At 42.5% G+C, this 14501-nt stretch overlaps 1 protein-coding gene across 1 annotated transcript in view; it reads right to left on the minus strand.

Annotated features, from left to right (window-relative positions):
• Window positions 1–8921: 8921 nt before the first annotated feature.
• Window positions 8922–14501, minus strand: part of CEP78 (centrosomal protein 78) — a 49802-nt gene continuing 44222 nt past the window's right edge. The window contains exon 19 of the transcript XR_010944986.1: window positions 8922–11962. The gene's annotated coding sequence lies outside the window, so the exon portion shown is untranslated. The remainder of the gene's footprint in view (window positions 11963–14501) is intronic.

Consider the following 14501-nt stretch of genomic DNA (forward strand, 5'->3'; position numbering starts at 1 on the left):
TTCCCTATTTTTTGAACTTCACTTGTTTACACACTGTTTTGGTCCCTGGAGACACATATGGTACTTTGCCTTTGTTTTCCTAGATCTCCTTACATATGAAAAAGGTAAATAGCATTTGTTGTTCTAAAATGGTTTTCTCCTTATTTTCAGTTTTCCTGAGACAAATGTAACATATGAGCGCTTTAAAATACTCAAGCATTCTAGAAATTCAGAGTGTAGACAGAGAATGTCCAAACTTCAAGACAATTTTAGTTTAGGTATATATTTTGAATTGATAATATATTCATATGATTCAAAAGTTGAACATATAGGGGCTTCCCTGGTGGCGCAGTGGTTGAGTCCGCCTGCCGATGCAGGGGACGTAGGTTCGTGCCCCGGTCCAGGAGGATCCCACATGTCACGGAGCGGCTAGGCCCGTGAGCCATGGCCGCTGAGCCTGCGCGTCCGGAGCCTGTGCTCCGCAATGGGAGAGGCCGCAACAGTGAGAGGCCCACGTACCACAAAAAAAAAAAAAAGTTGAACATATAAAAGGTGTACAGGGAAAATGTCCTAGTCTTCTAACCCTCCAGGTCCCACCCCGTCTCCACTTGTAGCCACTTTTATCAGTTGCTTTAGTATCTTTCCAGAGTTTCTTTAGCAAATATAAACGAATACAAATATATACTTATTCCCTCCCTCTCTTTTACACAAAAGGTAGCACACTACATGCACTTCTTTGCATCTTGCTTTTTAAATTTTACAGCAGAGCAAAATTTGGTTTAGAATGTAAAGTAACCAAAAATAAGCAGGGTTCCCTGATAGCGTAGTGGTTAAGAATCCGCCTGCCGATGCAGGGGACACGGGTTTGAGCCCTGGTCCGGGAAGATTCCACATGCCGCGGAGCAACTAAGCCCGTGCACCACAACTAGTGAGTCTGCACTCTAGAGCCCACGAGCCACAACTACTGAGCCCACGTGCCACAACTACTGAAGTCTGCATGCCTAGAGCCCGTGCTCCACAACAAGAGAAGCCACCGCAATGAGGAGCCCGCACACCGCAAATAAGAGTAGCCCCCACTCGCCGCAACCAGAGAAAGCTCGCACGCAGCAACGAAGACCCAACACAGCCAATAAATAAATTTATTAAAAAAAAAAAAAAGAAACCAGAAATAAAAGGCCATATACACATGTGTGCATACACACACTTCTTTTTTTGGTATAACTAAGCAGGACAAATTAATTGAGCCAGTAATTGTTCAGCCTGCTCCTCCTTATGGGCCTTAGGAGAAGGTCTGATGTTCCATTTCTGATGCAACACTTTTGGATGAGAAGATCCTGTTCGACAGATAATAGCAGAAGATGGGGGCAGGTGAGCCCATCTACGAGCCAGAACTGCTCAGGTTCATGTTTTGCTTATTCAGAGACACTGAGACTCAACTCTTTTAGGGCCAACAAAAACTGGGGATGCCTCTCTGAGCAGCTCTACCCTTTGATTCTTTTTATCACCAGGAAAGAGAAATCACAGCACACGGAGAGACAGAAATTGGGAAATGGGCTGCTTCTTTATTCCCTGTAAATACAATGTCAGTACAATTACAGAACTCACCATCTGTCTGAGAGTGAAACTTTTCAACAGTCCAAACCATCCCAGGGTCCAGAGCTGGTGAAGTTCACTCCTTAGCATGTGGCCAACCAGGGATTATGCTGAGAAGTTAAGTCACGCCTCTGAAAACATAATTGTTCTGAGAAATCCTCCCATTTTGTTATTTCTCCCAACACAAAAACCAAAATTTCATGGTTTCAGCCAATCACAATCTTCCTTAACTTCTTTTGGATGTGTGTGCACACGCACACACACACACGCACACACACACACAATTTCAAAGGAACAACCAAGCCTATTTTTCCAGAGGGACTTAGCCCTTTCAAGAAACACCACATTATTCTCCTTCCTCACAACACAGACAAGCTATTTCCTGAAAGGAACACAAAAGCTCTAGTGCATTTTGCTTAAGAACAATAGTCCCATTTCTGTTAAAAACATCTTATATGTGTCTGTTGGGGGAACTCAGACCTACACAGGGAATTTTCCCAAGAGTCTTCCATAATAGCAACTCAAACCACTCTTCAATCAGCAGAACTCAGCTCCTGGCTACATATCTTTTCCATCTTTGGCCATTTCTACCCTGCAGCAAAACATCAGCCAGGGACAGCATCCGACCTTGGGACCAGAATATGTGGAGGACAGTTTGATATTCTTCTTTCTTTTGCATTCTTTATGCCCTACACTGTCAATGAATAGCTGGCTTTTCTTTACTAAGTCAATTTAACAGGGGAGATAGAGGGTATGCTATTTTTCTCTGTTTTACTTTCTCTAGCCAACTCAGGAAGAACAAAAGTTAAACCCTGTTAAAGAAGTGAGCAAGGGACTTCCCTGGTGGTCCAGTGGTAAAGAATTTGCCTTACCATGCAGGGGACCCAGGTTCGATCCCTGGTCAGGGAACTAAGAGCCCGCATGCCACGGGGCAACTAAGCCCACGTGCCTCAACTAGAGCCTGCACACCCTGGAGCCTGCATGCCACAACTAGAGAAGAGAAAAAACCCATACACCACAACTAGAGAAAAGCCCGCCCACCACAACAAAGAGCACGTGCACTGCAACAAAAGACCCCGCATGCCTCAACGAGGATCCTGTGGGCTGCAACTAAGACCCAACACAGCCAAAAATAAATTAAATAAATAAATAAAGGGAGCTGGTTCAAGATGGCGGAGTAGAAGGACATGCTCTCACTCCCTCTTGCAAGAACACCGGAATTACAACTAACTGCTGAACAATCACGGAGAGAAAGACACTAGAACTCACCAAAAAAGATACCCCACATCCAAAGACAATGGAGAAACCACAGTGAGACGGTAGGAGGGGCTTAATCACAATCAAATCAAATCCCAAAGCTGCTGGGTGGGTGACTCACAAACTGGAGAACACTTAAACCACAAAAGTCCACCCACTGGAGTGAAGGTTCTGAGCCCCACGTCAGGCTTCCCAACCTGGGGGTCCGGCAACAGGAGGAGGAGTTCCTAGAGAATCAGACTTTGAAGCCTAGTGGGATTTGATTGCAGGACTACGACTAGGGGAAACAGAGACTCCACTCTTGGAGGGCACACACAAAGTAGTGTGCGCATCAGGACCCAGGGGAAGGAGCAGTGACCCCATAGGAGACTGAACCAGACCTCTGCAGGAGGGTCTCCTGCAGAGGCAGGAGGTGGCTCTGTCTCACCGTGAGGACAAGGACACTGGCAGCAGAAGTTCTGGGAAGTACTCCTTGGCGTGAGCCCTCCCAGAGTCCACCATTAGCCCCACCAAAGAGCCCTGGTAGGCTCCAGTGTTGGGTTGCCTCAGGCCAAACAACCAACAGAGAGGGAACCCAGCCCCACGCATCAGTGAACAAGTGGATTACAGTTTTACTGAGCTCTGCCCAACACAGCAACACCCAGCTCTACCCACCACAAGTCCCTCCCATCAGGAAACTTGCACAAGACTCTTAGATAGCCTCATTCACCAGAGGGCAGACAGCAGAAGCAACAAAAACAACAATCCTGCAGCCTGTAGAACAAAAACCACATTCACAGAAAGATAGACAAGATGAAAAGGCAGAGGGCTATGTACCAGATGAAGGAACAAGATAAAACCCCAGAAAAACAACTAAATGAAGTGGAGATAGGCAACGTTCCAGAAAAAGAATTCAGAATAATGATAGTGAAGATGATCCAGGACCTCCGAAAAAGACTGGAGGCAAAGATTGAGAAGGTGCAAGAAATGTTTAACAAAGCTCTAGAAGAATTAAAGAACAAACAAACAGAGATGAACAAAACAATAACTGAAATGAAAAATACACTAGAAGGAATCAATAGCAGAATAACTGAGGCAGAAAAACGGATAAGTGACCTGCAAGACAGAATGGTGGAATTCACTGCTGTGGAACAGAATAAAGAAAAAAGAATGAAAAGAAATGAAGACAGCCTAAGAGACCTCTGGGACAACATTAAATGCAACAACATTTGCATTATAGGGGTCCCAGAAGGAGAAGAGAGAAAGGACCCCAGAAAATATTTGAAGAGATTATAGTCGAAAACTTCCCTAACATGGGAAAGGAAATAGCCACCCAAGTCCAGGACGCACAGAGAATCCCATACAGGATAAACCAAAGGAGAAACACGCAGAGGCACAGAATAATCAAATTGGCAAAAATTAAAGACAAAGAAAAATTATTGAAAGTAACAAGGGAAAAACAACAAATAACATACAAGGGAACCCCCATAAGGTTAACAGCTGATTTCCAGCAGAAACTTTACAAGCCAGAAGGGAGTGGCATGATATATTTAAAGTGATGAAAGGGAAGAACCTACTACCAAGATTACTCTACCCGGCAAGGATCTCATTCAGATTCGATGGAGAAATCAAAAGCTTTACAGACAAGCAAAAGCTAAGAGAATTCAGCACCACCAAATCAGCTCTACAACAAATGCTAAAGGAACTTCTCTAAGTGGGAAGCACAAAAGAAGAAAAGGGCCTACAAAAACAAACACAAAACAATTAAGAAAATGGTAATAGGAACATACATATCGATAACTACCTTAAACATGAATGGATTAAATGCTCCAACCAAAAGACACAGGCTTGCTGAATGGATACAAAAACAAAACCCATGGGCTTCCCTGGTGGCACAGTGGTTGAGAGTCCGCCTGCCGATGTAGGGGACGTGGGTTCATGCTCTGGTCCGGGAAGATCCCACATGCCGCGGAGCAGCTAGGCCCATGAGCCATGGCCACTGAGCCTGCGCGTCCGGAGCCTGTGCTCCACAATGTGAGAGGCCACAACAGTGAGAGGCCTGTGTACCACAAAAAAAAAAAAAAAAAAGAAAGAAAGCTGGAGTAGCAATACTCATATCAGATAAAATAGACTTTAAAATAAAGAATGTTACAAGAGACAAGGAAGGACACTACATAATGATCAACGGATCAATCCAAGAAGAAGATATAACAATTATAAATATATATGCACCCAACATAGAAACACCTCAATACATAAGGCAACTGCTAAGAGCTATAAAAGAGGAAATCGACAGTAACACAATAATAGTGGGGGATTTTAACACCTCACTTACACCAATGGACAGATCATCCAAACAGAAAATTAATAAGGAAATACAACCTTTAAATGACACAATAGACCAGATAGATTTAATTGATATTTATAGGACATTCCATCCAAAAACAGCAGATTACACTTCCTTCTCAAGTGCACATGGAACATTCTCCAGGATAGATCACATCTTGGGTCACAAATCAAGCCTCAGCAAATTTAAGAAAACTGAAATCATATCAAGCATCTTTTCTGACCACAATGCTATGAGATTAGAAATCAATTACAGGGAAAAAAACATAAAAAATACAAACACATGGAGGCTAAACAATACATTACTAAATAACCAAGAGATCACTGAAGAAACCAAAGAGAAAATCAAAAAATACCTAGAGACAAATGACAATGAAAACACGATGATCCAAAACCTATGGGATGTGGCAAAAGCAGTTCTAAGAGGGAAGTTTATAGCTATACAAGCCTACATCAAGAAACAAGAAAAATCTCAAAGAAACAATCTAACCTTGCACTTAAAGGAAATAGAGAAAGAAGAACAAACAAAACCCAAAGTTAGCAGAAGGAAAGAAATCATAAAGATCAGAGCAGAAATAAATGAAATAGAAACAAAGAAAACAATAGCAAAGATCAATAAAACTAAAAGCTGGTTCTTTGAGAAGATAAACAAAATTGATAAACCATTAGCCAGACTCATCAAGAAAAAGAGGGAGAGGACTCAAATCAATAAAATTAGAAATGAAAAAGGAGAAGTTACAACAGATACCGCAGAAATACAAAGCATCCTAAGAGACTACTACAAACAACTCTATGCCAATAAAATGGACAACCTGGAAGAAGTGGACAAATTCTTACAAAGGTATAACCTTCCAAGACTGAACCAGGAAGAAATGGAAAATATGAACAGACCAATCACAAGTAATGAAATTGAAACTGTGATTAAAAATCTTCCAACAAACAAAAGTCCAGGACCATATGGCTTCACAGGCAAATTCTATCAAACATTTAGAGAAGAGCTAACACCCATCCTTCTCAAACTTTTCCAAAATATTTCAGAGGCAGGAACACTCCCAAACTCATTCTATGAGGCCACCATCACCATGATACCAAAACCAGACAGAGATATTACAAAAAAAGAAAATTACAGACCAATATCACTGACGAATACAGATACAAAAATCCTCAACAAAATACTAGCAAACAGAATCCAACAACACATTAAAAAGATCATTTTTGTACCATGATCAAGTGGGATTTATCCCAGGGATGCAAGGATTCTTCAATATACGCAAATCAATCAATGTCATATACCATATTAACAAATTGAAGAATAAAAACCACATGATCATCTCAATAGAAGCAGAAAAACCTTCTGACAATATTCAACACCCATTTATGATAAAAACGCTCCAAAAAGTGGGCATAGAGGGAACCTACCTCAACATAATAAAGGCCATATATGACAAACCCACAGCAAACATCATTCTCAGTGGTGAAAAACTGAAAGCATTTCCTCTAAGATCAAGAACAAGACAAGGATGTCCACTTTCACCACTATTATTCAACATAGTTTTGGAAGTCGTAGACACAGCAATCAGAGAAGAAAAGAAATAAAAGGAATACAAATTGGAAAAGAAGAAGTAAAACTGTAACTGTTTGCAGATGACATGCTACTATATAGAGAGAATCCTAAAGATGCCACCAGAAAACTGTTAGAGCTAATCAATGAATTTGGTAAAGTTGCAGGATACAAAATTGATGCACAGAAATCCCTTGCATTCCTATACACTAATAATGAAAAATCTGAAAGAAAAATTAAGGAAACACTCCCATTTACCCTTGCAACAAAAAGAATAAAATATCTAGGAATAAATCTACCTAAGGAGACAAAAGACCTGTATACAGAAAACTATAAGATACTGATGAAAGAAATTAAAGATGATACCAACAGATGGAGAGATACACCATGTTCTTGGATTGGAATAATCAATATTGTGAAAATGACTATAGTACCAAAGCAATCTACAGATTCAATGCAATCCCTATCAAATTACCAATGGCATTTTTTACAGAACTAGAACAAAAACTCTTAAAATTTGTATGGAGACACAAAAGACCCTGAATAGCCAAAGCAGTCTTGAGGGAAAAAAACGGAGCTGGAGGAACCAGACTCCCTGACTTCAGACTATACTACTAAGCCACAGTATTCAAGACAATATGGTACTGGCACAAAAACAGAAATATAGATCAATGGAACAAGACAGAAAGCCCAGAGATAAACCCATGCACCTATGGTCAACTAATCTATAACCAAGGAGGCAAGGATATAAAATGGATTAAAGTCTCCTCAATAAGTGGTGCTGGGAAAACAGGACAGGTACATGTAAAAGAATGAAATTAGAACACTCCCTAACACCATACACAAAAATAAACTCAAAATGGATTAGAGACCTAAATGTAAGACCGGACACTCTAAATCTCTTAGAGGAAAACATAGGAAGAGCACTCTTTGACATAAATTACAGCAAGATCTTTTTTGATCCACCTTCTAGAATAATGGAAATAAAACCAAAAATAAACAAATGGGACCTAATGAAACTTAGAAGCTTTGTCACAGCAAAGGAAATCATAAACAAGACGAAAAGACAACCCTCAGAATGGGAGAAAATATTTGCCAATGAATCAATGGACAAAGGATTAATCTCAAAAATATATAAACAGCTCATGCAGCTCAATATTAAAAAAACAAACAACCCAATCCAAAACTGGGCAGAAGACCTAAATAGACATTTCTCCGAAGAAGACATACAGATGGCCAAGAAGCACATGAAAACTGCTCAACATCACTAATTATTAGAGAAATGCAAATCAAAACTACAGTGAGGTGCCACTTCACACCAGTCAGATGGCCATCTTTAAAAAGTCTACAAGCAACAAATGCTGGAGAGGGTGTGGAGAAAAGGGAAGGCTCCTACACTGTTGGTGGGAATGTAAGTTGGTGCAGCCGCTATGGAAAACAGTATGGAGGTTCCTCAGAAAACTAAAAATAGAATTACCATACGACCTAGCAATCCCACTACTGGGCATATACCCAGAGAAAACTATAATTCAAAAAGACACATGCACCCCAATGTTCATTGCAGCACTAGTTACAACAGACAGGTCATGGAAGCAACCTAAATTCCCATCAACAGACAAATGGGTTAAGATGATGTGGTACATATATACAACGGAATATTACTCAGCCATAAAAAGGAACGAAATTGGGTCATTTGTAGAGATGTGGATGGATCTAGAGACTGTCATACAGAGTGAAGTAAGTCAGCAAGAGAAAAACAAATATTGTATATTAATGCATATATGTGGAACCTAGAAAAATGGTACAGATGAACTGGTTTGCAGGGCAGAAATTGAGACAGATGTAGAGAACAAATGTATGGACACCAAGGGGGGAAAGCGGTGGGGGGTGGGGGTGGGATGAATTGGGAGATTGGAACTGACATGTATACACTGATGTATATGAAACTGATGAGTAATAAGAACCTGCTGTATAAAAAAATAAATAAAATAAAATTCAAAAATTCAAATAAATCTAAAAAAAAAGGAGTGAGCAAAACTTGAGCAAAGAACTGAAAGGGGGTCAAAATCAAGAGAAGACTCAATAGTGATGCAAACATTGAAAAGCTGGAAGAAGGACCTCAGTTCTTGTCTTCTTTGAAGAAAGAATTCAGCAAAGAGACCAAGATTGTGAAGAAAATACAAGTGTTTATTAGAAACAGAATGAGTGTGAAAGGACACACGGGTGGACTCAGAGTGAGTTATACACCATAGGGGCAGCTTAGGTTGCTTATATAGGGGCAGTTTTCTAGGTTGTCTCTGGCCAATCATCTCCATATTTGGTACTGGTGTGCACGCACGTCTCTCAGCCAAGGTGGATTCCAGCTGGGGTCTTCTCCCTCCTTTTTGTCCTGCCTGTAGACTGAGGGCCTTCTCTTCACACGTGTCAGGCCGGGAAATCCACAGAAATGCACCCCATCAGGGCCCATCTCAAAGCGTTAGCAGGAGACCAGCTGCAGTTGCTCAGCCTGGTGCTTCTCTCTCTCCTACCTATCTCCTACCTCTATAGCATGGATCAAATTGAGGGTTAGGTATTTGAAAGACTATAAGGGCTGAAAGTGCCCTTCCGATGGTGGTGTCTAGTCCCCCATCTTATAGCAGACTAGAAAGTAACTCATCCCAGATCACACAGCACATTAATGGCAGAGGCAGAAACCAGAATGCTCTCCTTTGCTCTTAGACCACTGTTCAAGGGACCATTTCCTGCTACTCCTCATTTCCTTATGGAGGGAAGGCAGTAGCCTAATCCTGTCGCTAGTCCATATTCAGAGGAACGCTGGGTGGCCTGTGCTCAATTCACTTAGCTACGTCCCTGGACTCTTCTAATTGCAATCGACACAAATCCCACTCCAACCATCAGAAGGGAAATGAATCCATTTGTTGAACCTGGAACCTCAGGGCAGGTGGGAGGGTAAGGCTTTGCTTCAGGGACAACCTAGACAAGAAACCCACGTGCTGGGACTCTCTTCCTTTGCTTCTGCTGTGAAAATCATCGTGGAAGGACTACAGGGCCCTTGGGTCTCACGCCCACTCCTGCACTCAGGGGTGCAGAGCAATAGGATTGGCAGCATCCACTCAATCACAATACTGAAGTGAGAGGGGCCTAGTTCAACCCCAAAAGGGGATGCTCTTGGTAGAAAAAAGGCTGAGGGCTGGGAAGGCAAACATGACATTTCCTCCTCAGCTTCCCCTCCTTTGCACAGCTGGGCCTGGTGACCTCACCCCAACTCGTGTCAGTGACCAGAATCCTGACATGTTCTGCTGATGTGCCCAGTCCTCCAGACATTCCGGTTCATCACCGTGCAGGCAGACTCCTTAGAGTGAGATACTAGCCCAGCAGAAATCCAAGTTTCAACAGAAAATCAATAAATAACATTATATTCTGAACCAAAGTTCTAAGTCACATTCCAAAAGAAAGACGTTTTTATTTTTAAATCATTAAGTCCTTATTGCTGCAAATTGCACGTGAACTTAAATGGCTAAACTCAGAAGACCATACATCATTAGAAAATATTTATCACAGGCAAGGACACTTTATTTATCCCAAAGCTTCGGCAAAAAAATCTGTCTTTCCTGCACTCCCTGTCCTGTCATTTCAGATTGAACTTCTGAGATTTATTAGTTTTATTCTTCTCCATTCTTCTCAAAAAGAAGAGACATTTCACCCTTTCCTTTTGACTGGTTTAAAAAACTACAGAATTGTTTGTTCTGCCAAAATCTCAGACTCTTCAGTTCCACGTATGAACTTCTGTGCCACAGATATTTGTCAGTCACAGGATTCCAGAGCTTTCCAATGGCTCACTAGTTTAAAATAAGAAGGCCAAGAGTAACAGACTCTTCCCTCCATGTGAGCGGAGGCTCAGATGTTCTGAGCTGACTCTGCCGTTGGCCACAATTGATTGCTGTACGAGTTATCCCCAGATCCAAGGGGCGTTCATCAGAAATCTCTTCCAGGATTTTAAGGTGAGATACATATAACAAAAACTTTACCATCTTAACCATTTTTAAATGTACAGATCAATAATGTTAAGTACATGCACGTTGTTGTGCAATCTCCAGAACTCTCCTCAGCCCACAGAGCTGAAATTCCACGCCCACTAAACAACACCCCAGTCCTCCCTTCCTCCAGCCCCTGGCAGCCACCTTTCTGCTTTCTGTTTCTGACTATGACTACTCCAGGTGCTTCATATAAGCGCAATAATACAGTATTTGTCTTTTTGTGGCTATTTCAGTTAGCATAGTGTCCTCAAGCTTCCTTTTCAGACTCCCTTCTTTAGCATATGTTGTAGCTTATGTCAGAACTTCCTTTCTCTTGAAGGCTGAAGAATATTCCATCGTATGTACATACCACATTTTTTCTACCCATTCATCAGTCAAGAGACACTTGGGTTGCTCCCACCTTTTGGCCATTGTGAATAATGCTGCTATGAATATGGGTGTACAGATACCTCCTTGAGACCCTGCTTTCAATTCTTTGGGGTACGTACCCAGAAGTGGAATTGCTGGATCATATGGTAGTTCTATTTTTAAGTTTTTTGAGGAACCATCATACTATTTTCCATAGCGCCTACCGCATTTTACATTCCCACCAATAGTGCACAAGGATTCTAATTTCTCCACATCCTTGCCAATGACTGTTACTTTCATTTTTTTGTTCTTTGTTTTATAGTAGTCATCCTAATGGGTGTGATTTGGTTTCCCCAGTATTTTTAACTGGAACTAAGGAAGTCAGTCTCTTCCCATGACAGAAGCTATGGAGGTGAGACTCTCAATTGTCATGTTTCTTGACATGTGTAGGAAGACAGCCTGTGTTGAGTTTTTAGGGCACTAATTAATTCTACCCTTTTCCCCTCCAAAGTTTGGAACCCAACTGAAATCTATTCACAGAAGCCAAATAGACTCCAATAAGGATCAAAATAGCAGTGCCAATACTTTTCAAGGAGGACTGGAGACGAGGACTGAAAGCCAAGTCCAGGCCAGTCTTCCCATTCCTCTTCCCCCACCAAGTGGAATTGACTTACCGGCAATGGCAGGCCTGCTCTGTCCACCTTACGACAGAGGCAGAGAAGGCCTGGTGGGTTTACTGCACAGAAACGCTGCATGCTGCCTGGGGACAGGCAGGGTCCGCAAGAGAGCCAGAGGGAGGGGCCATGCTTGTGTAACCACCCCTTTGCTGATCTCACCAGCCAGAATAAGCCACTCCTTCATCCTGGAAGCAAAAAGGGGGTTTGAAAAGAAGAATGGAAGCGTAGCCCCCAGAAGCTCTGAGAAGACGTACGCTCATCTCTATGGGCTTCAGCAGACACACCAAGGGAGGAGGAAATGTCGCCCCCCACAGCCTCCCCAGCAGTTCTAACATTGGGGTGTGCTTGTTTTTAACATCTTTATTGGAGTATAATTGCTTTACAATGGTGTGTTAGTTTCTGCTGTATAACGAAGTGAATCAGCTATACATATACATACATCCCCGTATCTCCTCCCTCTTGCGTCTCCCTCCCTCCCTATCCCACCCCTCTAGGTGGTCACAAAGCACCGAGCTGATCTCCCTGTGCTATGCGGCTGCTTCCCACTAGCTATCTGTTTTACATTTGGTAGTGTATATATGTCCATGCCACTCTCTCACTTCGTCCCAGCTTCCCCTTCCCCCTCCCCCTGTCTTCAAGTCCATTCTCTACATCTGCATCTTTATTCCTGTCCTGCCCCTAGGTTCTTCGGAACCTTTTTTTTTTTAGACTCCATATATATGTGTTAGCATACGGTATTTAACATTTGGATTTCTTAACAAGTAGGACTCAGCATTGCACAAATGCAGCTGTTCTTCCTGCGAAAGAATGCTGAGTGCATGGGAGCAGGGCTGCTCACCCCCTTGTGAGGCTGCTCTCTGACATCATCACGACTTCTTTGTGAATCCTCCCGAGGTCAGCTATGGGACCTGAAGGCTCTGAAGTGGGTCTGCACAGAACACCAATTAAATTTACTCGAGGCTATCCATGGCCTAGCCTGAAAATTCACTCCCCAGTCTGTCTTCCATTTCACATTCTCCCAGGGAGGACATTCAATAGAGCTCACTGGAGATTATGCAAGGAACTCAGATGAAGTCATGAAAAAACTGCAAATAACGAATGCCAGCAATATTAAAATGCCCTGATTTGAACTATATGAAATGCCTCACATTATTAAATTCTCAGGAAGGAATTAAAGTCCCCCCAAAATAAATATCCTTTCTCTTGAAGGTTGAGCTCTAGAGAAATTAAAAGTCCACAATTATTTCCTGCCCAATTCCTTTCTGGTTCAGGGTCAGTCAGAGGGTCTCATTCAGCGATGGCGGTAGAGTCTGGCTCCTTCCACAGCTGCTTGCACTGCAGAACAATCTTGGCTTCAGGCTCTCCAGGCTGTCACTCCCTTGGCCGGTTGTCTGGAGTCCGTAACTTATGAACTTAAACTCAACTGGGAGAAACCCACTCTCACGGGGTCAGTCCTGCTGCCATGGGGCCCTCTCCTTGTCTGGCGGAAGTCCAAGGCAGGCTGAGGCCTGTGTGCCACGGTGGCAGCTCTCCTGAGAAGCCGCTTCTCCTGAAAACCATCAACCACTGCAAACAGGCATCTCTGCCTGCTTGGAGGTAAGACTTGCCCAGCTCCAGCAAGCACCTTGCCTCTTCCACATGGGACTCTGCAGTCCCTGAAGAAATGAAGCTGTTTCTCATTTCTCCAAGAAGGGAGGCCTGCGGTGCTAACATCACTGGCAAGGCCTGTGACATGAAGAGCAGCCTGCAGGACAGGAGCAGCAATGAAAGCTGTCACAGACTTAGAAGGCAAACGACCTGCAAGACCAAGGCTCTGTAACCCAAGGCCAAAGGCATTCGACTCTCCTTCAAGGGAGAATGGGAGAGATGGAGAAATAGGTAAGAGGCATCTTTTCATTGTAGATAAGAATTATGGGTTTCAATAAATGCTGGAGAGGGTGTGAAGACAAGGGAACCCTCCTGCACTGTTGGTGGGAATGTAAATTGATACAGCCACTGTGGAGAACAGTATGGAGGTTCCTTAGAAAACTACAAATAGAACTACCATATGACCCAGCAATCCCACTACTGGGCATATACCCTGAGAAAACCATAATTCAAAAAGAGTCATGTACCAAAATGTTCATTGCAGCTCTATTTACAATAGCCAGGACACGGAAGCAACATAAGTGTCCATCACCGGATGACTGGATAAAGAAGATGTGGCACATATATACAATGAAATATTACTCAGCCATAAAAAGAAACGAAATTGAGCTATTTGTAATGAGGTGGATAGACCTAGAGTCTGTCATACAGAGTGAAGTAAGTTAGAAAGAGAAAGACAAATACCGTATGCTAACACATATATATGGAATTTAAGAAAAAAAAATGTCATGAAGAACCTAGGGGTAAGACAGGAATAAAGACACAGACCTACTAGAGAATGGACTTGAGGATATGGGGAGGGGGAAGGGTAAGATGTGACAAAGTGAGAGAGTGGCATGGACATATATACACTACCAAACGTAAAATAGATAGCTAGTGGGAAGCAGCAGCATAGCACAGGGAGATCAGCACAGTGCTTTGTGACCGCCTGGAGGGGTGGGAGGGAGGGAGACGCAAGAGGGAGGAGATATGGGAACATATGTATATGTATAACTGATTCACTTTGTTATAAAGAAGAAACTAACACACCATTGTAAAGCAATTATACTCCAATAAAGATGTAAAAAAAAAAAAGAA

The sequence above is a fragment of the Pseudorca crassidens genome, chromosome 7 (genome assembly GCF_039906515.1).
Source record: "Pseudorca crassidens isolate mPseCra1 chromosome 7, mPseCra1.hap1, whole genome shotgun sequence".
NCBI lineage: Eukaryota > Metazoa > Chordata > Mammalia > Artiodactyla > Delphinidae > Pseudorca > Pseudorca crassidens.